The 23,138-nt window shown below is 43.6% G+C and overlaps 1 pseudogene; it reads right to left on the bottom strand.

Annotated features, from left to right (window-relative positions):
• Nucleotides 1-16,583: 16,583 nt before the first annotated feature.
• Nucleotides 16,584-16,741, bottom strand: LOC119929075 (annotated as a pseudogene).
• Nucleotides 16,742-23,138: the final 6,397 nt, after the last annotated feature.

Genomic DNA, 23,138 nt, shown 5'->3' with positions numbered 1-23,138 from the left:
GGGGTATTAAAGCTGATTAAACACATATGCTGTGGGTAGAAATCCCCTCCAGTCACATATGGAGTGATCAGGCACGCACATGAGAGGGGACACGGACATGGTGGAAAGCTGCTAATGTGAAAGATGGCATCGTGCAGAAGCAGAGCTGGCGGCAGAGAAAAAGGGAAAGGAATTCCTCATAGGCTTCTGTTGGTAAGTAGAGGTATGGGAAACCGTGTCTATCAATTCTGTTATATTGTTCTTTCCCAAGCACTTAGTATAGTGCCCTGCTCACCGTAAGTGCTCAAAAAATACTACTGATTGATTAAAACATGTCTTCAGTTTTCCTTCCTCCTGCTCCTCTTCCCTCCGTGGAATAGCCACACTTCTGATCCTCTAGAATCCCATTTTCAGGGGATTTGCTTTTTTATTGTGGTATTTAAGTGCTTACTATTTGCCAAGCACTGTTCTAAGCCCTGGGGTAGATACAAGCTAATCAGGTTGGCCACAATCCCCATCCCACATGGGGTTTACAGTCTTAATCCCTACTTTACAGATGAGGTGATTCACAGAGAAGTGAAGTGACTTGCCTAAGGTCACACAGCAGACAAGAGGCAGAGCTGGGAATAGAATACAGGTCCTTCTGACTCCTAGGCCTGTGCTCTATCCACTAGGCAACACTGAGTGCCTCTTCCCTTCTAAAATGGATGACCCAAATTCAAGGAAACCCCATCTGTTTCTGCTTGAGGGAAATATGTGGGAATTCTGAAACTGGATCTGCACTGGGAAAGATGGGAGAGTTGGGCTGTTCTCTTGTTAAGGAGACTTGACACTTTTTCTCTTGGTCAGGTTGGCAGAAAAGATGACAATTTCAGCTGGTTTGTGGCAGGATTCGGGAAGCTCATTTCCATGTACTCTCCCAAGCGCTTAGTACAGTGCTCTGCACACAGTAAGCATTAGATAAATGCGATTGAATGAATGAATGAATGAGTGAATGAATTTCTATAATATTTCCCGAAGCTTTGGATGTGGCGGTGGATCTCATCATCAGAGACTGCTGACTCTGCTACAGCATCCAACACTCCTGCTTGTTGGGATGTCCAAAAATGTTTTTTCCAAGAGTGTCACACCCATGCATACCAGCTGCAGTGTTCTTTGGAAAACCGATACACTTTTCTTGATCACTTTGTTTGTAAACACTTTTATGTCTGTCTCCTCCGTAAGAGTGTAAACTCCTTGTAGACAAGGGAATGTATGATTTGCTTGATTTGAACTTCCCAAATGCTTAGGCTATTGTCCCAGGAGTGCTCCATAAATAAGGAAGCAGTATGGCCTCGTGGGGAAAGCACAGAGTTGGGAGTCAGAAGAAGCTGAATCACGGCTCCTCCACTTGTCTGCTCTGTGACCTTGGGCAAGTCACTTCACTTCTCTGGGCCTCAGTTAACTCATCTGTAAAATGGGGATTATGACTGTGAGCCCCATATGGGACATGGACTGTGTCCAACCTAATTATCTTGTTTCTACCCCAGCGCTTAGAACAGTCCTGGTACATAGCAAGCTCTTATCAGATGCCATGAAAAATGCTACTACTGCTTCTACTATCACTACTTCTACTACTATTACCACTACTATTGCTGCAAAATTGCAACTGCAACTGTCTAAGAAGGAGGAAGTAGGAATCCCCATTCTACAGATGAGTTAACTGAAGTACGGAGAAGTGAAGTGACTGGCCCAAGGTCACATAGCAGAGCCAAGGTTAGAACCCATGTCCTCTGATTCACAGGCCCAGGCTCTGTCTGCTAGGCCACTCTGCCTTGAATAGCATTCAAACACAAGTGACCTTGGACAAGTCACTTAACTTCTCTGAGCCTCAGTTACCTCATCTGTAAAATGAGGATTAAGACTGTGAGCCCCACGTGGGACAGCTTAATCAGTTTATACCCCCCAGAGCTTAGAACAGTGCTTTGCACGTAAGAAATGCTTAACAAATGCCATCATCATTATTATTACTTAGTCTTCAGAAGTCTTGAACCGAGTTAAAGTTCAATTTTTACCTGACCTCTCTGCCCAAACCTTAAAGAACCATTAAAGTTTGGGGTCCAGTCAAGAAGATCTATTTGGTAAGGGTGACAGGTACTGAATTTTCTCTCCATATTATGAAATGAACTTTCAATTAGGGCTGAGTCAAGAGCTTAATTTACATGTTTCCTTTGAGGACAAGGAACGGGAGAGGACAGGAAGGATTTAGGTTGGATAATAGGAATACCTCCCTGATTTCCTAATTGAATCATGGAGCAAGAGTTCTGGGACACTGGAATATTGAAGAGACTGCCTGAAAAATTTCCTTCTCAGAAGTTCTTAAAGAAAATCACCCATAATCTCTGTTTTTAGGATAGTTTAGAAATAGATTCAGTCTTTCCTTAGAGGTAGGGAATATGCTCAAAAATGTCTTCCAGCCTAGAATTCCAGGATTGTATTGACCTATGTATCAAACTGCATTATTAGTATATTCAGAGGAGGCCTCACCCTCCAAGAATGGGAATTGGAGTGGTTCTACTACCCTAAATCCACTGTAAACATGATTAAAGGGGACTTTTCATAGTTTGTTTCTTTCAGGACCTTCAAGAAGCAGGAGTGTGTTGTGTGTATGTATGTGTGCGCATGCGCTCCAGGGAGGTTGGGGGTGGGGGCGTATATATCATCATCATCATCATCAATCATATTTATTGAACGCTTACTGTGTGCGAGCACTGTACTAAGCGCTTGGGAAGTACAAGTTGGCAACATAAAGAGACAGTCCCTACCCAACAGAGGGCTCACAGTCTAAAAGGGGGAGACAGAGAACAAAACCAAACATATTAACAAAATAAAATAAATATATCTTGTGAGGAATGGAAGGTGCAGGTATCCCATTTTGGCAATGGGAAACAAAGGACCAGAAAGGAGCAGTGATTTGCTCAGGGTCACATGGAAAACCAGATGGGGAGTTCCATAAATAGACTTCAGGTCTCCTCACTCCCAGCCTAATACTTGATCCTTTAGAAGAGCAGTTCAGACCCTGATGCCCAGAGGCTGGGAAGCAGAGCAAAGCAGTGAAAGAAACGTCTGTCTTTGTGCCTTTGAAGACACAAGCCAACAAGACTCTGGACGCTTTTACCAATCCACTGCGAGGCCAAAGGGAGGAATAGAAATAGCAATTGCTTTCCAATGTAATTGCCTGTGATTTCCTCTCTTGGGGAGGATAGTGTGAGAAGCTCTAATTTGCTGAAGTCACAATCCAAAGTACTTAAAAATGTACTTAAAAAAAATCAAAATGCTGAGACAGCTCTTTGTTCCCCGATAAACACAATACGGTTTTCTGGTCATTGTTATTTTTAATCATTAGTTTAGGGAATCATGGATTTGAAGTTAAGAGGGAGCTGGACAAAGAATCTTCAGGATTAATTTCCTCTTCTGACCTAGAAAAAAAGAGAAACCTGTTAACCCTTTTATTTCTCAACTGTCTGGAGAAGGAGAGAAGCCCAGAAAGGGAGGGCCCATAACCGTTCTGGGGCCTCCGAAAGCAAATGCAGTTTGTGTTCCTTTTTAGAACTGACCCCTGAGCCAGCTGTTCCAGGGCCTCACATCTGGATGTCTCTCTTAGGGCTTTGGAAGCCACCTCCTAGTGGCATTTTACAGAGGGATATTTATTCCGCTGCAGCTGTCAGGGAGTAGGAGCAGAGCACAACAGTGACTAAAACGAACAGGATGACAACTGGTTGAAATCAACATCAGAATCAGTTACAGAATCAGTCTTGAAAACGATAACGATGGGAGCAGTCCAATCCTTGCGGGGTACAAACCGGGGGAGCAGAGCTTCTGCCTTTTGGTCCTGTCTTTCATTGCTAATACCCAAGGCAGGGATGCTGCCTCTCCTGAATTCTAGGAAAATAATAATAATAATAATAATAATAATGGTATTCGTTAAGCCCTTACTATGCGTCAGACACTGTTTCAAGTGCTGGGATAGATACAAGGTAATCAGGTTGGACACGGTTCCTGTCCCAAATGGAGCTCGCAGTATTAATCACCATTTTGCAGATGAAGTAGCTGAAGCCCAGGGAAGTGAAGTGACTTGCCCTAGGTCATACAGCAGACAAGTGGCGAAGCTGGGATTAGAACCCAGGTCCTTCTGACTCCCAGCCTTGTGCTCTAATCATTAGGCCATGCTGCTTCCCAGCAGGGACTAGTGTCTGTATGGGCCAATTTGGACTGTGTCCAAGGCCATGGGGGAGGAGTCCTACTCCTCCTTTACCTCTCAGCTACCTTTGACACTCTCCCCCTCTAGACTGTAAGCTCGCTGTGGGCAGGACTTGTCTCTATTGCTGCATTATACTTTCCAAGTACTTAGTACAGTGCTCTGCACACAGTAAGCGCTCAAGAAATACGATTGAATGAATGAATGACTAGTCTGCTGTGTGACCTTGGGCAAGTCACTTAACTTCTCTCATTTGTAAAATGAGGATTAAGTGTGGGAGTCGTAGGTGGGACAGGGACTCTGTCCGACCCGGTTTTCTTGTATTTACCCTAGCACTTAGTACAGTGCCTGGCACGTAGTAAGCACTAAACAAATATCATTATTGCTGCTCTTTGGTTTCCCTAACCAGGTGGATTTCTTATGGAAGAGGGATAATCTTTCTGAGACAGGGGCTTGGAGCAAGTTAGTTTGGGAAGTGTTTGTAAGATTAAGAGGGAATGAAGATCTAGCTTTGAAGAAACAGGCCAGAAACAGAAACAAGGCCAACTCTTGAATTTCAACCAGGAGGGAGATCAGAGGGGGTGGAGGATAGGCAGGGAGGTGTTGATGAAGCCTTTATCATTACTTTCCCTCTTGAAGCTGCCCAGTGGTTGTGGAGCTTCAAAGAGCCTTTCGTCACCTGAGAAGCAGCAAGACACTGTGGAAAGAGTTTGGGCCTGGTCATCATGAGTTGGAGATTACAATCCTGCCTCTGCCACTTCCCCTCTGAATGACCCTGCGAATGTCACTTAACTTTTTTGCCCATTTCCCCATCTGTAAAATGGAGTTCAAGTCAGCTACCCCTCCCCAGTCTGGGCGAGAGAACAAAGAAACAGAGTGGCCTAGTGGAGACCTCATGGTCCTGGAAGTCAGAAGGACTTGGGTTCTAATCCCAGTTTTGCCTCTTGTCTACTATGTGACCTTGGACAAGTCACAACTTCTCTGAGCCTAAGTTCACTCATCTGTAAAATGGGGATTCAGACCGTGAGCCCTATGTGGGACAGGGACTCTGTCCAACCTAATTAGCTTGTATCTACCCAAGGGCTTAGTTCAGTGCCTGGAACATAGTAAGTGCTTAATAAATAACCTAGACCATGAAAGCCCCATACTGGAGAGGGAGTATGTCTGATATGCTTATTCAGTCATACTTCATTCTGTCATATTTATTGAGTGCATACTGTGTGTAGAGTATTGTACTAAGTGTTTGGCTCAGTGGAAAGAGCCAGAGGTCATAGGTTCTAATCCCTGCTCCACCACCTGTCAGCTGTGCGACTTTGGGCAAGCCATTTAACTTCTCTGTGCCTCAGATACCTCATCTGTAAAATGGGGATTAAGACTGTGAGCCCCACGTGGGACAACCTGATCACCTTGTATCTGCCCCCCCAGCACTTAGAACAGTGCTTCACACATAGTAAGTGCTTAACAAATGCCATCATCTTTATTATTATTATTACTACAGTATAGCAATAAACAGACACATTCCCTGCTTATGTTGTATTGACACCAGAGCGTGGCTCATTGTAAGTGCAGAAGGCCCTCAAAGCTCAGTTCAGGGTCCCCTTCTATTCTCCATCTACACTCACTCCCTTGAAGAGCTCATTGAGATTGCTGAGACTGAGCATTCTCAAAATAGTAGTGGTGATGTCGGGGAAGAAGAGGGACAGAAAGGAGAGGAAGGAAGATTGGAGAAGGGAAGGTAGATGACAAAGGGGAATGGGAAGGGAGGACAATGACAAACTCAGATGGGAACCAACTGATAATGGTCTGAGAGTTCTGTCCTAATCCTGGTTCCTCAAATAAATTCCACACCCCGTTTGCCCTGGAAAAAGAGGATCTGGCACACTCCAGACAATTTCACCTGCAGATTGTAAAATTCAACATTTACACTTGGAGTGGGAACCCTGAAATCACTCGAATTCTGTGTATTGAATTCAAATTCTCAGGCTTCTGACTACATTATGGTAGATAGTGTTGGGTTTTTATACGAGCTGAGCCATCTTCTCAAATATAATGCACAGAATTTCCAAACTGGGTCAGTCAGTCAATTGTATTTATTGAGTGTTTACTGAGTGCAGAGCACTGTATTAAGTGCTTGGGAAAGTACAATATAACAGTAAACAGACACATTACCTGACCACATTGAGCTTACAGTCTAGAGGGTCCCAAACCAACGCTAATGCTCAGACAGTTAAATTGTTTCTACAGCAAAGGAATTTTCTTTCCTTTGTCCCTACCTCAGACTTTAGGATGCTTTCATTCAGGAAGCCATGAGATGGGGACTGGATTGGAGATGAAGCTTGAGCTGTGTTTAGGTGGACAGGTGGCCGGATGAGGAGGGGAAATGCCAAAATGCAATTCGGAAATTGAGAGCTGCATCTACTCCTGAGGTCCCCAATCCAAACCTAATGGATGGTCTGGATAAATTCCACATCTGGGACACTCTGAACTGACTTTTCCTAAGGCACCTAAAAGATATTCTGCCTCATCCTTTTGATAAATGGGAAACATACTCAACAATCCATCTTGCTTTGGAATTTGATCAGATGATGAGTAGCCTCTGCCCCCTTCCTTTCCCCTTGGGCCCTGGGACACAAATACACAGGCACACTCTCTCATTTATCAACTTCCTCATCTTTCCCTATCCCTCTAATGAAGGGAGCAGTCAAAGACAGATTAGAGGACAGTTGGCTAGATGGACAACAGACAATGGAGGCCTCCCCATCCCGCCGCCCTGAGACACACTGGTGCTGTAACTGATGCATCTTTAAGTTGAAGGGGTATTTTTCTGCAGTTGATGATGATGATGATGGCATTCATTAAGCGCTTACTATGTGCAAAGCACTGTTCTAAGCTCTGGGGAGGTTACAAGGTGATCAGGTTGTCCCAGGGGGGTGCTCACAGTCTTAATCCCCATTTTACAGATGAGGTAACTGAGGCCCAGAGAAGTTAAGTGACTTGCCCAAAGTCACACAGCTGACAGTGGGTGGAGTCGGGATTTGAACCCATCACCTCTGACTACAAAGCCCATGCTCTTTCCACTGAGCCACGCTGCTTCTTGGTGGCTTCTCTTGGTTTGGTTTCTTCCTCCCTCTCTGGTTAAGGCTGTAACCCAGTCTTCCTCCAGGAACATAAAGAGGACAGGGAAAGACATTCTTTGAAATCTTAGGCAGCCTTTACGCTCAACCCACAAGTTGCGACACAATTTGCCGCAGAAGCCAGAAGCTTAGAATTTTATCAATCCAAAATATTTATTGAGCAGCTACTGAGGGCAGAGCACCATACTAAGTGCTTGGCAAGGTACGATAGAGAGAAGCCGTGTGGCTTAGTGGAAAGAGAATAAGCCTGGGAGTCAGACGACATGGTTTCTAATTCCCGCCCCGTCAGTTGTCTGTTGTGTGTACTTAGGCAAGCCACTTAACTTGTCTGTGGCTCGGTTTTCTCATCTGCAAAATGGAAATTCCGTACTCGTTCTCCCTCCTACTTAGACTGTAAGCCCCGTGTGGGACGACTTGGTTACCTTGTATTTACCCAGACTGTGAGCCCACTGTTGGGTAGGGACTGTCTCTATATGTTGCCAACTTGTCCTTCCCAAGCGCTTAGTACAGTGCTCTGCACAGAGTAAGCGCTCAATAAATATGATTGATTGATTGATTAGTACAATGCCTGGCACATAGTAAGCACTAACAAATGCTACAATTATTATTATTACAGTAGAGAAAGAAAAGACTTATCCCTGCCCAAAAGGAACTTAAAATCTAGATGTGAGGATAAGATATATCAAAGTGACCTTATGCTCACCCACTTATTTCTCCACCCTTATTTACACCCATGCCCATCACCCTCACCAGTTGTTACAGACATTTAACTCCTTCCTCAAGCTCCCTATTCCCCTGCCTCCCCAATTCCTTACCCCAAATGAACTGGCCACCTACTTTACTAAGAAAATGGACACTGTCAGGCTATCACTTCCTTAAATCTCCCCTGCCCCTCCGTAGTCCCTCCTCTGTCCTGCCCCCTTTTCAACTCTCCCATCTTTCCCAGCAGTATCTCTAGAGGAGATCTCCTGCTTTTTCTCAAAATGCAATTACTCTCCCCTCCATCCCAAGCCCTATTAAAGGGACATTTCCTCCAAAAGACCTTCCCTGACTAGACCCCCCTTTCCTCTTCTTCCACTCCCTTCTGTGACACCCTGACTCGCTCCCTTTATTCATCCTCCCTCCTAGCCCCACAGCACTAATGTACATATCTGTAATTTATTTATTTATATTATTTTATTTTTATTAATATCTGTCTCCCCCTCTAGACTGTAAGCTTGCCATGGGCATGGAATGAATCTGTTGTTATATTGTAGTCTCCCAAGTGCTTAGTACAGTGCTCTGCATACAGTAAGCTATCAATAAATGTGATTGAATGAATTGACTGAATCCTAGCCCCTCCTAACCTTCACCATCTAGAAATCCCCAAGATGGTGGAGTCTAGTGGAAAGGAACAAAGTAATTTAGTTCTGGGATGAAAAATAACATCCACCAGGTAGGTGAATGGAAGGTGGGGTTGCTTCTTTTTAAAGTATTTTAGCATGAGGACAAAAAAGACATTACCATTAGCAATAATGATACCCACAGTAATGATATTAATAATAAGTGTAATCCTCACAAATGGAAGTAGAATACCAGCAAAGTCCTCTCAATAAATAAGGAGGTCACACACACTAGTTAAAATTTTAAGAAACTAGAGATTCATTTAATGTAGGAGTCAGTTCAGAAGGTGGTATTTCAGGCACCTTGCTACAAAACCAAGATGACTCTAATCTCAGCTACAGATGGTTACAACGTATTGCCTAATATAATAATAATGATTTATAATTTTGGTATTTGTTAAGCACTTACTAGGTGCCAAGCACTGTTCTAAGCACTGGGGGAGATACAAAGTAATCAGGTTGTCCCACATGGGGCTCACAGTCTTAATCCCCATTTTCCAGATGAGGCAACTGAAGCACAGAGAAGTTAAGTGACTTGCCCAAGTCACACAGCTGACAAGTGGTGGAGCCGGGATTAGAACCCATGACCTCTGGCTCCCCAGCCCACGCTCTTTCCACTGAGCCACACTGCTTCTCTAACGTGACACTTTTCAGAGCACAGATTATCTAAGGCATCAAAGAACTCTTTAAGAAATCAAAATGCCATAATAATAATAACCTAGATTTCATTCAGTGTCTCCTCTAAAGGCATTCATCTGAAGCAGGAACTTCTCTTTAAAGTCAGAGTTCAGGCAAGAGGGAGTTCACTATCCAGGAGAGCAGGAGCGGGCATGAGTGGACTCCAGAACAGGTTAGTGGTGTTTCATTCATTTATTCAACTGTATTTATTGAGTGCTTACTGTGTGTAAAGCACTGTACTAAGCGCTTGGGAGAGTATATTGTCTTTAATGACACTGTGATTGCCCTGTAAAGGTTAATTAGTATGAAAGATATGTCACTGGGTTACCAACTGATCAAGCAAGTGGATACAATGGGATTGGGCAATAGCTAAAGAGATAAGAAAAGCCAATCTGTGCCCTCCTAAGGAAATGAAGGCTCCAAAGTAATTCTTGCCTCTCTTCAAAGCCTTATTGCAGGCATATCTTCTCCAAGAGGCCTTCTCTGACCAAACCCCCATTTCTTCTTCTCCCACTTCCTTCTGCGTCACACTGACTTTCTCCCTTTGTTCTTCCCCCTCCCAGACCGCAACACTTATGTACAGATCTGTAATTTTATTTATTTATATTAATGTTTGTCTCCCCCTCTACAATGTAAGCTCATTGTGGGCAGGGAATGTGTCTGTTTATTGTTATACTGTACTCTCCCAAGTGCTTAGTACAGTACTCTGCGTGCAGTAAGTGGTCAATAAATATGATTGAATTAATAAATAATGCCATTCAAAATAGGGGCAAATGAGGAATCAAGATGGGAGAGTTCCTTGTCAAATGGCAACTGGTGATACTGTCAAGGTTTGATAGCTGTTGTGAAAGTGTGCTTACAATCATTGTAAAAAGTATAGCATGGCTCAGTGGAAAGAGTTCAGGCTTTGGAGTCAGAGGTCATGGGTTCAAATCCCGGCTCCACCAACTGTCAGCTGTGTGACTTTGGGCAAGTCACTTAACTTCTCTGTGCCTCAGTTACCTCATCTGTAAAATGGGGATGAAAACTGAGAGCCCCCCCGTGGGACAACCTGATCACCTTGTAACCTTCCCAGCGCTTAGAACAGTGCTTTGCACATAGTAAGCGCTTAACAAATACCATCATTATTATTATTATTACTGGCAAAATAAGCAGCGTGGCCTAATGGATAGCGCACAGGCCTGGGAATCAGAAGGGCCTGGATTCTAATACTGGTTGTACCTCTTGTCTGCTATGTGACTTGGGGCAAGTCACTTAATATCTCTGTGCCTCAGTTAAGTCATCTCTAAAATGGAGATAAAGACTGGGAGCTCCATGTAAGACATGGACTGTGTCCAATTTGATTGGCTTTGAATTTACCCCAGCGTTTAGTACAATGCCTAGCACATGGTAAGAGCTTAACAAATACCATAAAAAAAAGTGGCCTGGCTTCATCTGGAGTTACAGAGTTGGGGCAGAGGCTGTCGCCAACCTCCCCATCCAGGCATCCATCGCCCTCAAGACTGTAAGCTCGTTGTGAGCAGGAAATTTGTCTGTCTATTGTTATATTGTACTCTCCCAAGCACTTAGTATAATGCTCTGCACACATTAAGTGCTCAATAAATGCGATTGGCTAACTGACTGGCTCAAACTCACTCATAAACATTCGAAAGAAAAATTGGTACATTTGTTGCCATCAGCCGCTTGCTTCCAAGAGATAATTAATTATGACTTTCTAATGCTCATTGAGTTTCGAGAGCCTGCGTATGAGAATGGACATAATCCCTGTTCCACACGGGCCTGATGATCTGTCTTATTCTCTACTTATAGATGAGAAAACTGAGGTCCAGAGACGTTGTGATATTTCCAGTATCCCACAATAGGCCGGTGGTGGAACCTGGACTTGAAGCCTTGGTCTTTTGATTCCCAGTCTCAAACTCTAGCCATGAGACCATGTGAATGCATAGGGAGTGGAAAAAAAAACAAAAACCAACGAGCAAAAAACCCCTCAACAGTCAACTAACCTCGAATAAGCATAAGGCCCCTGAGGCTAAGGAGTCACATGTTCAATTGCTGCTGATAATGTAAATGATGTTTGATGAAGTGTAAAATAGGTCCTTAATTGGTTAACAACCAACATCTGGTATTACCAAAGATACTGAACGAAAACCAAAGCTTCCCATGGCAGAGACAGAATCTAGAGGTCTGCGCACAGTTGAGGGATTAGTGTTGTGAGAGAAAATCCCCGGGTATAGATTTATGTAGGGAGAGCCACATACAGAGATTATAAAGAAGCTGTATATTACATTCCCAGAGGCTTTGGGGGAGACATGTTCCTTCTTTGTAAATCCCATATATTTCCATTGGGCCCTTGCTGCATTTTAGCCAATGATGGAGTGGGTACCCAGACATTTCCTGCTGAAAAGCACATACTGTCAGAGAAAGATGGAGGGAAGGGAGACTTTTCCCTCTGGTCCCAGGAGATCGGGTCTCACTGTAGGCAGCCTGTTAGTTGGATTGTTTCCCCAGCCAAACCCAGCCATGTTTGCCACTCTGCTTGCCCCCTGCATTGTGACTCCATTTTCCTTGTTCAGTGTGGTTGCATTTTTAATAACAATAATAATAGTATTAATAATAATAATAATGATAAGTGTGTTTGTAAAGTGCTTACCGTGTGCCAGGCACTACAAACCCTTTCAGGAAGCTGCAAGGTTTGTGCCATCCTTGAATGATAATTAATCAATCAATAATAATGATAATGGCATTTATTAAGTGCTTACTATGTGCAAAGCACGGTTTTAAGCACTGGGAAGGGTGATCAAGTTGTCCCACGTGGGGCTCACAGTCTTAATCCTCATTTTACAGATGAGGTAACTGAGGCACAGAGAAGTTAAGTGCCTTGCCCAAAGTCACCCAGCTGACAAGTGGCAGAGCTGGGATTTGAACCCATGACCTCTGACTCCAAAGCCCATGCTCTTTCCACGGAGCCATGCTGCCTCTCTGGTATTTATTGAGCACTTACTGTGCACAGAGCACTTTACTAAGCTGTGCTAGGCACTTAATAATAATAATAATTGTGGTATATGTTAAGCACTTACTATGTGCTTGGCTTAGTTCAGTGGTTGGCACCTACATGGTAATTGAGTTGAAAACAGTCCTTGTCCCACATAAGACTCACAGTCTTAGTCCCCATTTTATAGATGAGGTAAAGTGACTTGCCCAAGTTCACACAGCAGACAAGTGGTGGATCCAGGATTAAAACCTAGGTCCTTCTGACACCCAGGACCTTGCTCTATTAGGGGAGAGCTGCCCAAATCTCCTCTCCGGAGAAGGGGGTGGCCACCTATTCGGTCATCTAAGACTTAGCATGGATATGTGCTTATTTATTCATTGTCTGTTGATTTATTCAATTGCAGGGTGACCCGGCTAATTAGTACAAGAAGTAGCTTCTGGAGACAGGGCAGGAGTGTCACTCCCTAGACCCCAAATCACTCTCCTGGTCCAATTCCCACCTGCATACTCTTTTCCAGGACTAAATACAGTTCTCTGAATATATTAAATGCTTACTAGCGAAGCAGTGTGGCCTAATGGAAATAGCCTGGGACTCAAAGGACTTGGGTTCTAATCCTGACTCCACCAAATGTCTGCTGTGTGACCCCGGGCAAGTCACTGAATTTGCAGGTCAGTTCCCTCATCTGCAAAATGAGTATTCAATTCATTTATTCATTCATTCAGTCATATTTATTGAGCGCTTACTGTGTGCAGAGCACTGTACTAAGTGCTTGGGAAGTACAAGTTGGCAACATATAGAGATGGTCCCTACCCTACAGCGGGCTTACAGTCTAGAAGGGGGAGACAGACAACAGAACAAAACATATTAACAAAATAAAATAAATAGAATAGTAACTATGTACAAGTAAAATAAATAGAATAATAAATCCATACAAACATATATACAGGTGCTGTGGGGAGGGGAAGGAGGTAGGGTGGGGGGAGAGGAAGGAGGGGGCTCAGTCTGGGAAGGCCTCCTGGAGGAGGTGAGCTCTCAGTAGGGCTTTGAAGAGAGGAAGAGAGCTAGCTTGGTGGATGTGTGGAGGGAGGGCATTCCAGGCCCGGGAGATGACGTGGGCTGGGGGTCGGCGGCGGGACAGGCGAGAATGAGGCCCAGTGAGGAGGTTAGCGGCAGAGGAGCGGAGGGTGCGGGCTGGGCTGGAGAAGGAGAGAAGGGAGGTGAGGTAGGAGGGGACGAGGTGATGGACAGCCTTGAAGGCGAGAGTGAGGAGTTTTTGCCTGATGCGTAGGTTGACTGGTAGCCACTGGAGATTTTTGAGGAGGGGAGTAACATGCCCAGAGCATTTCTGCACAAAAATGATTTGGGCAGCAACATGAAGTATAGATTGAAGTGGGGAAAGACAGGAGGATGGGAGATCAGAGAAGAGGCTGATGCAGTAATCCAGTTGGGATAGGATGAGATTCTCCTGTGCCTCAGTTACCTCATTTAGGACAGGGACTGTGTCAACCTGATTAGCTTGTATCTCCCCCAGTACTTAGTACATTGTCTGGTACATAGTAAGTGCTTAACAAATACCATAAAATAAAATAAAATAACTAAGACTGTCATCCTCATGTAGGACCTGATTATCTTGTATCTACCCCAGCACTTAGTACAGTGCTTGGCACATAGTAAGTGCTTAACAAATACCCCAATTATAATAATAATAATGATGGCATTTATTAAGCACTTACCATGTGCAAAGCACTGTTCTAAGCGCTGGGGAGGTTACAGGGTGATCAGGTTGTCCCACGGGGGGGCTCACAGTCTTAATCCCCGTTTTACAGATGAGGGAACTGAGGCCCAGAGAAGTTAAGTGACTTGCCCAAAGTCAACAGCTGACAATTGGCGAAGCTGGGATTTGAACCCATGACCTCTGACTCCAAAGCCCAGGCTCTTTCCACTGAGCCATGCTGCTTCTCTATTATTATCAATAATAATGTGGTGAGCCCTCTGCCTTCACTTAGTACAGTGCTTGGCACATAGGAAGTGCTTAACAAATACCCCAATTATTATTATCAGTAATAAGGTGGTGAGCCCACTGCCTTATTAATCAATCAGTCATTTTTATTGAGCGCTTACTGTGTGCAGAGCACTGTACTAAGCGCTTGGGAAGTACACATTGGCAACATATAGAGCCAGTCCCTACCCAACAGTGGGCTCACAGTCTAGAATTATTATTATTATGTGACTGTTTGTGAACCAGAGAACAAGTGAAACCTGTCCACATGTTTTGTTTTGTTGTCTGTCTCCCCCTTCTAGACTGTGAGCCCGCTTTTGGGTAGGGACCGTCTCTATATGTTGCCAACTTGTACTTCCCAAGCGCTTAGTACAGTGCTCTGCACACTGTAAGCACGCAATAAATACGATTGAATGAATGAATGAACAAGGAAGAGACTGGGGAAGGCACTAATTGAGGACAGGTGATTGCTGGCCTGGGGGGGTGGAGCATGGAGGGAGGCGTGGCCTTCTCTCCCTGCTCTAACCACTAACAGGCTTGGACCAATCAATGACTGCTACATAGAGCCACAGCTGTGATGCCTAAGGCGGTCATTATGAATTACAGAAAAAGCACGTGGAGGAAAGCACCTGGAGCAGAGCCATGTCGAGAAGCATGCAAGAGAGCAAGCATAGAAGCAGTAGAAGAGCAGCAGCACTTGGAAGCAGTAAGAAGAAGCATCCGCAGAAGGGCCGGAGTTGGTGAGTGTGTTTATATTATCACTCTCTTGCAAGTTAGTAAAATAAAGTTAAAAAAAAGTTCCACGGTTACCTTGGTAGCCCGTGGTATGGTTTGACTCTTCTATGTGTCACTGGAAACTTCCTCAGTCCAGGAAGGCCCTGATTGGTATGAGCCAGGGGCTCGTGACAAATAATAATAATATTATTACTTCTGCTACCTAAGTCTACTGGAGCAAATGAAGAACATAAATGGGAGGAGGCTGTGGGAACTCCTGACTGTGTTTCCCCTTTGACCTTTCTGCATCTTCCTCCAAACAATTGAATGTACAATGGAAGAAATGTATATGCATGTGTTTTGAAGCTGGGCATAAGTACTTGAAATAATTGAATGTAGAGCTGAAGAAATGTATGTGCATGTGTCTTGAAGCTGGGCGTAAGTACTTCAAATTGAATATACAACTGAAGAAATATACTTGTGTGTGTCTTGAGGCTGGGTTTAAGTGCTTCAAATAATTGAATGTACATGTGAAGAAACATGCATGTATTTTGAGGCTGGGTTTAAGTACTTAAATGCTAGAGGTGGTCAATGAGTTCGTGTCTTGGGGTACTATGTGTTCCTTGTGTTTGGTATTTGTGGCTTTGTTAAATGCTTACTATGTGCCAGGCACTGTACTAAGTGTTGGGGTAGATACAAGGTAATTGGGTTGGACACAATCTCTGTCTCACATTGTGCTGACAGTCTTAATCCCCACTTCTACAGAGCAGGTAACTGAGACCCAGTGAAGTGACTTGTCTGTTGTGTGACCTTGTATAAGTGGAGCAGGAATTAGAATCCAGGTCCTTCTTCTTCCCAGGCCCGCTGCTGTATCTGAGTGAGAAACAGTGTGGCCTAGTGGAAGGAGGGTGGGCTTAGAAGTCAGAAGACCTTGGTTCTAACCTCTGCTATACAGCTTTGTCTTCTGTGTGACCTTGGGCTAGTTGTTTATTCATTTATTTATTCATTCAATTGTATTTATTGAGCACTTACTGTGTGCAGAGCACTGTACTAAGCCCTTGGGAAGTACAAGTTGGCAACATATAGAGACAGTCCCTACCCAACAGTGGGTTCACAGTCTAGAAGGGATAAAAAAAAAAATTCCCAATGGGGGAAAGGCACCTAGCCTGGAAGTACTGCAATATCAGGCCGATGAGTGGAGGGGACGGAACAAGTTCATTCATTCATTCAATAGTATTTATTGAGGGCTTACTGTGTGCAGAGCACTGTACAAAGTGCTTGGGAAGTACAAGTTGGCAACATATAGGGACGGTCCCTACCCAACAGTGGGCTCACAGTTTAGAAGGGGGAGACAGAGAACAAAACATATTAACAAAATAAAATAAATAGAATAAATATGTACAAATAAAATAGAGTAACAAATACGTACAAACATATATACATATATGCAGGTGCTGTGGGGAGGGGAAGGAGGTGAGGAGGGAGAGGGGAGGGGGAGAAGGGGTTCCCAACCCACCTCCTTTCTCTAAAAAGCTGCTTAACACGGCATCTTCACATCGAAGATGTATCAGATGTTAAACTAAGAACAGATACTACACTTGATCTTAGCCAAAAGGCCGTCTCTGTGCCTCAGTTACCTAATATGTAAAATGGGGATTCAGACTGACAGGGACTATGTTCAACCTGATTATCCTGTGTCTACCCCAGGACTTAATACAGTTCCTGGTGCAAAGTTACCACTTAATGAATGTCACTAAAAAGAATAATATTTAAGGTATTAACTGAGCCCTATGTGACAAGAACTAGATGGTAAGGTAGATACAAAGCAATCAGAATGCAAAGAAATGGGAAATATTGTGGCCAGTGGAAAGAGCCGGGCCTGGGTTCTAATTCAGCCTCTGCCAATTTCATGCTGTGACTTTGGGCTCATCTCTTCAGTTCTCTGTGCCTCAGTTTCTTCAATTGCAAAATGGGAATTCAATACCTGCTCTCTCTCCTACTTAAACGTTTACCCTAGTGCTTAATACAGTACTTAGCACATAGTAAGTACTTAAAAACACCATAAAAAAAAATAGGAAGAGACCACACCCTCCCACCCAGGTCTAAACACCTCCACAGTGCTCCTGATCTCTTCACCCAAACAAGCCAGGGTTCTTCCCAACCCCAATATGCCCAGGAAGAATGCAGCCCTGGTCTAATATTCAACAATGTGTGTGGCTTAGAATTCAAGCAGTCAAGTCATTTATTAAGCACTTACTGTGTGCAGAGCACTCCTACTAAGCGCTTGGAGAATACAATGGAACAGACCCATTCCCTCCTAACAACGAGTTTACACTAGTGATGAGTTTGTAGTCATGGGCCTGGGAGCTTAAGGACCTGGTTTCTAATTCCAAGCCTGCCACTTGCCTGCCTTGTGACCCTGGGCAAATTGCCAAACTCAATTGTACCCCGATCTTATTTTTCACTACCAACCCCTTGCCCACGTTCTCCGTCTAACTTGCAACTCCCTCCACCTTCAAATCCAACAGATCACTACTCTTTTAACCTTCAAAGCCATCCTAAAATCACATCTCCTCCAAGAGGCCTATCTTGACCAAACCCTCATTTCCCCTACCCCTTCTACCTTCTGTGTAGTCTGTGCACTTGAATCTGAGTGCTTTAAGCACTTGATATTCATCCCTTCATAACCTTGCCATGTCCCCTGTTTGTAACTTATTTAAATATCTGTGGACTAAAAGCTCTTTATGGGCAGGGGTATTGCACTTTGTACCATGTTCTCCATACAGTAAGTGCTCAATAAGTACCATAGATTAATTGCTTACTTATAGCTTTTGAAAAAACCAAACAGGCACATTCTACTGGAAAGCTTGTGACCTGTGTAGAGAAGAGATGAGAGCTGATAGGCACACTGGTTAAATGAGTAAAGAGATTCTCAAAACAGAAAATATTCTATTGCTTTAAGCATTGTATTGTTACACAGAAAGGCAATAAGCTGTCAGCTCATCTGTCAGTTCTCAAGGAACGGGGAGGAAGGAAGGGTAGCTGAAGGACCATTACTCAAGTTGTAGGGTTTTTTTGTTGTTTTTTTTTCCCTCCTCTGGTCCATGAATGCCAGGTTGAATATAAAGGTGATATTAAAATGGGGGAAAAAAAGCCTAGCAAGGAAAGAGGAGAGAGCCTTTTCTTCTCCTGAGTCTGCTGATATTTCGGTGCATCGAAAATAAAGATTACAATAAAGAGGTGGCTGCTGGCTGGCATGCACATAATAGGAGAGGGAATCAGCGTCAGACAGCTTATTAAATGAGTCTGCTGTGCCACAGATGTTTTCATAGTCCTTTGGAGGACACCTGCCATTAGATTATCATCTAGTTCCTGAAAAGCAAGAATTCCATATTGTTTCTTTGGGAAGCAGTCTGGTTTAGAGTCAGAATTCCTGGCTTTAGCCAGTTTACTCCCTGAGTGGAGGCAAGACACGTTTCCCCTCTTTGCCTCAGTTTCTCCAACTGTATATTAGGTGGGACCCTCCAGCTCTGCACCACATACAAACATAATCCCCAGGAACTGGACAGAGGAATAAGATCACATCTGGGAAGACTTAGCTTAGTTGGTAGAGCAGGGGCTTGGGGGTCAGAAGGACCTAGGTTCTAATCTCAGGTCCACCGCTTGTCTGCTCTGTGACTTTGGACAAGCTACTTCACTCTCTGTGCCTGTTATCTCAATTGTACAATAGGGTTTAAGACTGTTTGCCCCATGTGGGCCATGGACTGTGTCCAACCTGATCACTTTGTATCTAATCCAGCTCTTAGAACAGTGCCTGGCACATAGAAAGCGCTTAAAAATACCATTTAAAAAAAAACACATGGGAGTGTTATTTCTAGTAAGTGCTTTGCATGCTTAGATATTGTGATGTCTATGAACTAGAGTGAGCTGTGAAGCAGGGGCAGATGATGCAGACTTCACCAGGATCATGAGGAAATTTCATAATAACTAAATAATAGTAATAACAGTGGTATTTAATAAGCACTTTGTGTGCACTGGGGTAAACACAGGATGATCAGGTCAGATTTAGTCCCTCTCCCTCAAGGGGCATGCAGTCCAAGTAGGAGGGAGAACAAGGTATTGAATCCCCATTTTACAGATGAGGAAATGGAGGCACAGAAGTTAAATGATGAGTCCAGAGTGACACTGCAGGCAAGAAGGGGAGCCAGTATTAGAAACCAGATCCTTTAACTCCCAGGCCTATGCTCTTTCCACTAAGCCACACTCCTTCCTACAGGGGGATGGAAGTCTGGGGAAGAGGAACCTTTTTTTTTTTGTTTTTGTATTGCCCAGGTGCTTAATTTGTCTTATAACTGGAGGAAGGTGTGATTGGTCATTTCCCCACCTAGGCAGTCTTAGCTGGTGGAAAGAGTTTCAGGCCCATTCTCAGAGCAAACAATTCACTTGCCACTTTGTGAATAGGTTCAAATGGGGTTAAGCATTGCCATTTTTGCTAGGGTTTGTACTAATATAAAACCAGGAGGTGCTAATACCTTTGTTCCATGGGTTGTTTCCGTAATTCTTTTTAGGTACTTGGTTTAGACATAAGCTCTCTCAATAATAGCCCCTCTCTGTCTCCACCATCTTGTATAGGTGGGAGGGAATTTAATGAGAAGAAACTAGTGCCTGGAATGGGTACATTTGGCCAACAAAAAAGCATAATTAGCTCTAGAAGTTTGGCTCTCATCTGACTTTTTTTTCCTTTTATTCTGGAAATAAATACAGAGGTTGCTGAGCTGAGACAGCTGGTGTGCAGTTCATTATTATGGAATGGATCTTATCATCCACACGCAGATAGAATCTTACCATCAGTAGCATCAACTGATTAAGAAGAATTAGGATGTGTCTATGGATATATACACAAACCTGACTAGCTTATTTCCACCCCAGTGCTTAGTACAGTGCTTAGAGAAGCAGTGTGGCTCAGTGGAAAGAGCATGGGCTTTGGAGTCAGGTCATGGGTTCAAATACCTGCTCTGCCAATTGTCAGCTGTGTGACTTTGGGCAAGTCACTTAACTTCTCTGTGCCTGTTACCTCATCTGTAAAATGGGGATGAAGACTGTGAGCCCTCTGTGGGACAATCTGATCACCTTGTAACCTCCCCAGCTCTTAGAACAGTGCTTTGCACATAGTAGGCACTTAATAAATGCCATCATTATTATTATTATTATTATTATTACTACAGTGCCTGGTACATAGTAAGCACTTAACAAATAGCATAATATGTACACACATGCACGAACGAGAGATGGAGACACTGACATCTGTGAGGTCATCCAGGGCAGAGAATAGGTTTACCAACTCTATTGTATTGTACTCTCCCAAGTGCTTAGTACAGGGCTCTGCACAAAGTGAAATGCTCAATAATCACCATCAATTGGCTCCTCACTTCTCTTTTGTAGCAATAAACTCTTTATTTGTTGCCCAAGTAGGGCAGCGTCTCCAAATGGATGCAAGTGTTCTCTCAGTCCTCTGACCATTTGATTTTTTTTTTTTTAGTCTTTTTTCCTTGGCATTCCTATTTGGTTACATCAATCTCTTGAGGGAAATTGTTATTGAGTCTTCTGAATTAGGCCAGATGTCTGCACTGAAGAAAGGAAAAACCATCCCTACTGGCCCAAAATAGATTGAAAACTGTATTTCCCAAAGGAGAGAGTTTGAAGTCCAGTTCCCATAGCCATGAAATATTTTAGAGCTGAAAAGAGTTGGGGCAATAGGTACTATACATGGAAGAATGACCATTAATACAACTCATTAGAGACTGTTGCAGGCTTATCTGATGGATGTACCTAACTCAAAATGAATAGACTCCTGCATAGTCCTAGAAGAGACACTTTTTTTGTTGTAGGCCTTAATTTTTTTGCTATTGTGCTACACATTTTGCTCCAAATGGTGTCTTTTTGTTTTTCTTTTTAATTGGACCAGCTGAATGTTAAAAGGACCCAGTCCCACATGAGAGAGCTGGTATGGGTGAGAAGAAAAAAGTTCTCACTAGAGGAGCAGCAGTGGCCTAGTGGAAAGAACGTGGTCCTAAGAATCAGAAGAGTCAATCCCAGCTCTGCCACTTAGCTGCTGTGTGACCTTGGGCAAGTCACTTAACTTCCCTGTGCCTCAGTTTCCTCAACTGCAAAGTGGTAAATCAATACCTGTTCTTGCTCCTAGTTAGACTGTGAGCCCCATCTGGGGCTGGGACTTGGTCTGACCTGATTAACTCATATGTACCCCCAGCACTTAGAACAGTGCTTGACTCATAGTAAGCAATTAACAAATTAAAAATTAATAATTAATTAAATTAGTAATTAGTTAATTAGCAATTAACAAATAGGCTAATATAGCCTGACTATATTATTATTATTTTGATGGTATTTGTTAAACTTACTTTGTGTCCAGTACTGTTTTTAAGCACTGGGGTAGATCAGAGAAGCAGCATGGCTCAGTGGAAAAAGCACGGGCTTGGGAGTCAGGTCATGGGTTCTAATGCTGGCTCTGCCACTTATCAGCTGTGTGACTTTGGGCAAGTCACTTAACTTCTCTGTGCCTGTTACCTCATCTGTAAAATGGGAATTAAGACTGTGAGCCCCATGTGGGACAACCTGATCACCTTGTATCCCCCCACAGTGCTTAGAACAGTGCTTTGCACATAGTAAGCGCTTAACAAATACCATTGTTATTATATAAAGCAATCAGGCTGGACACAGTCCCTGTCCCACATGGGGCTCAAAGTCTTAATCCCCATTTTCCAGATGAGGTAACTGAACACTGAGAAGTAAAGCGATTTGCCCATGGTCACACAGCCAAGTGGAGAGACAGAATTAGGCCTGTGTTCTATCCATTAGGCCATGCTGCTTCCCTGCTTTTATGGATCTATCATTTAGATTGGTATGTTTGCTCTTGCACTGGTATTAAGATAGATAGCTGGTTTACCATAATTAATGTGGCCTTGTAAGTGTCTGGAATTCTGTGGTATGAAAATCTCTTTGGGGGTTTGCTTTGTGGAACGTCTCTTCACAGCCTTTCTAAAATCACATCTTCAGGAGGGCTTTCCTGTGTGATTGCTCAACTCCCCAACCTATTTTTACCCCACCACCACCAGTGACACTTTAAAACTTCTGCATCACCTATGTACTTCAATTCTTGAGGGTGATGACTCGGGCTTACCCCTCCCTCAACCAAGACAGCATTGCAGACATCTTTAAGCTTTCTGTCTCCCCACTAGATTGCAAGCTCCTTGAGGGTAAGGATAATGTCACCTAAATCTACTGTGATCAGTCAATTGTATTTGAGCACTTACTGTGGGTAGAGCACCTTACTAAGAGCTTTGGAGAGGATAATATTCATTCAGTTGTATTTATTGAGCACTTACTGTTGTGGGCAGAGCACTGTACTAAGTGCTTGGGAAGTGCAAATTGGCAACTTATAGAGATGGTCCCTACCCAACAACGGGCTCACAGTCCAGAAGTGGGGAGATAGACAAAAAAAAAGTAGTAGATGGGTGTCAGTTCCATCAGAATAAATAGAATTATAGCTATATACACATTTAGTAGACAATTCCCTGCCCACAGGGATTTTACAGTCTAGGACAGGAGACAGTCATTGAAATTAATTATGGACATGTATGTAAGTGCTATGGGGCTGAGTGTGGTGTGAATAAAGGGTACAAATCCAAAATGCAAGGGTGACACAGAAGCGGGAGAGAGTAGGGGAAATGAATTCTGTTTTGGACATGTTTAAGGCATCGGTGAGACATCCAAATAAAGTAAAACAAGAGGAAATGTTAATCTACAGAGAGAGAGGGCTGAAGATTTAAGATTTGGGAACCATGCCTGGAGATGATATACTCTTCCAAGCTCACTACAGTGCTCTGCACAAAGTGCTCAGTGACTACTATAGATGGATTGAAGCCACCTCAATCAGTTAAGCAATGGCACTTTTTGAGCCCTTACTGAGTGTTGAGCTCCATATTTAGCTCCCAGAAGACTACCA

Source organism: Tachyglossus aculeatus, chromosome 5 (assembly GCF_015852505.1).
Source record: "Tachyglossus aculeatus isolate mTacAcu1 chromosome 5, mTacAcu1.pri, whole genome shotgun sequence".
Lineage (NCBI taxonomy): Eukaryota > Metazoa > Chordata > Mammalia > Monotremata > Tachyglossidae > Tachyglossus > Tachyglossus aculeatus.
This window is presented reverse-complemented; position numbering and strand designations above follow the sequence as displayed.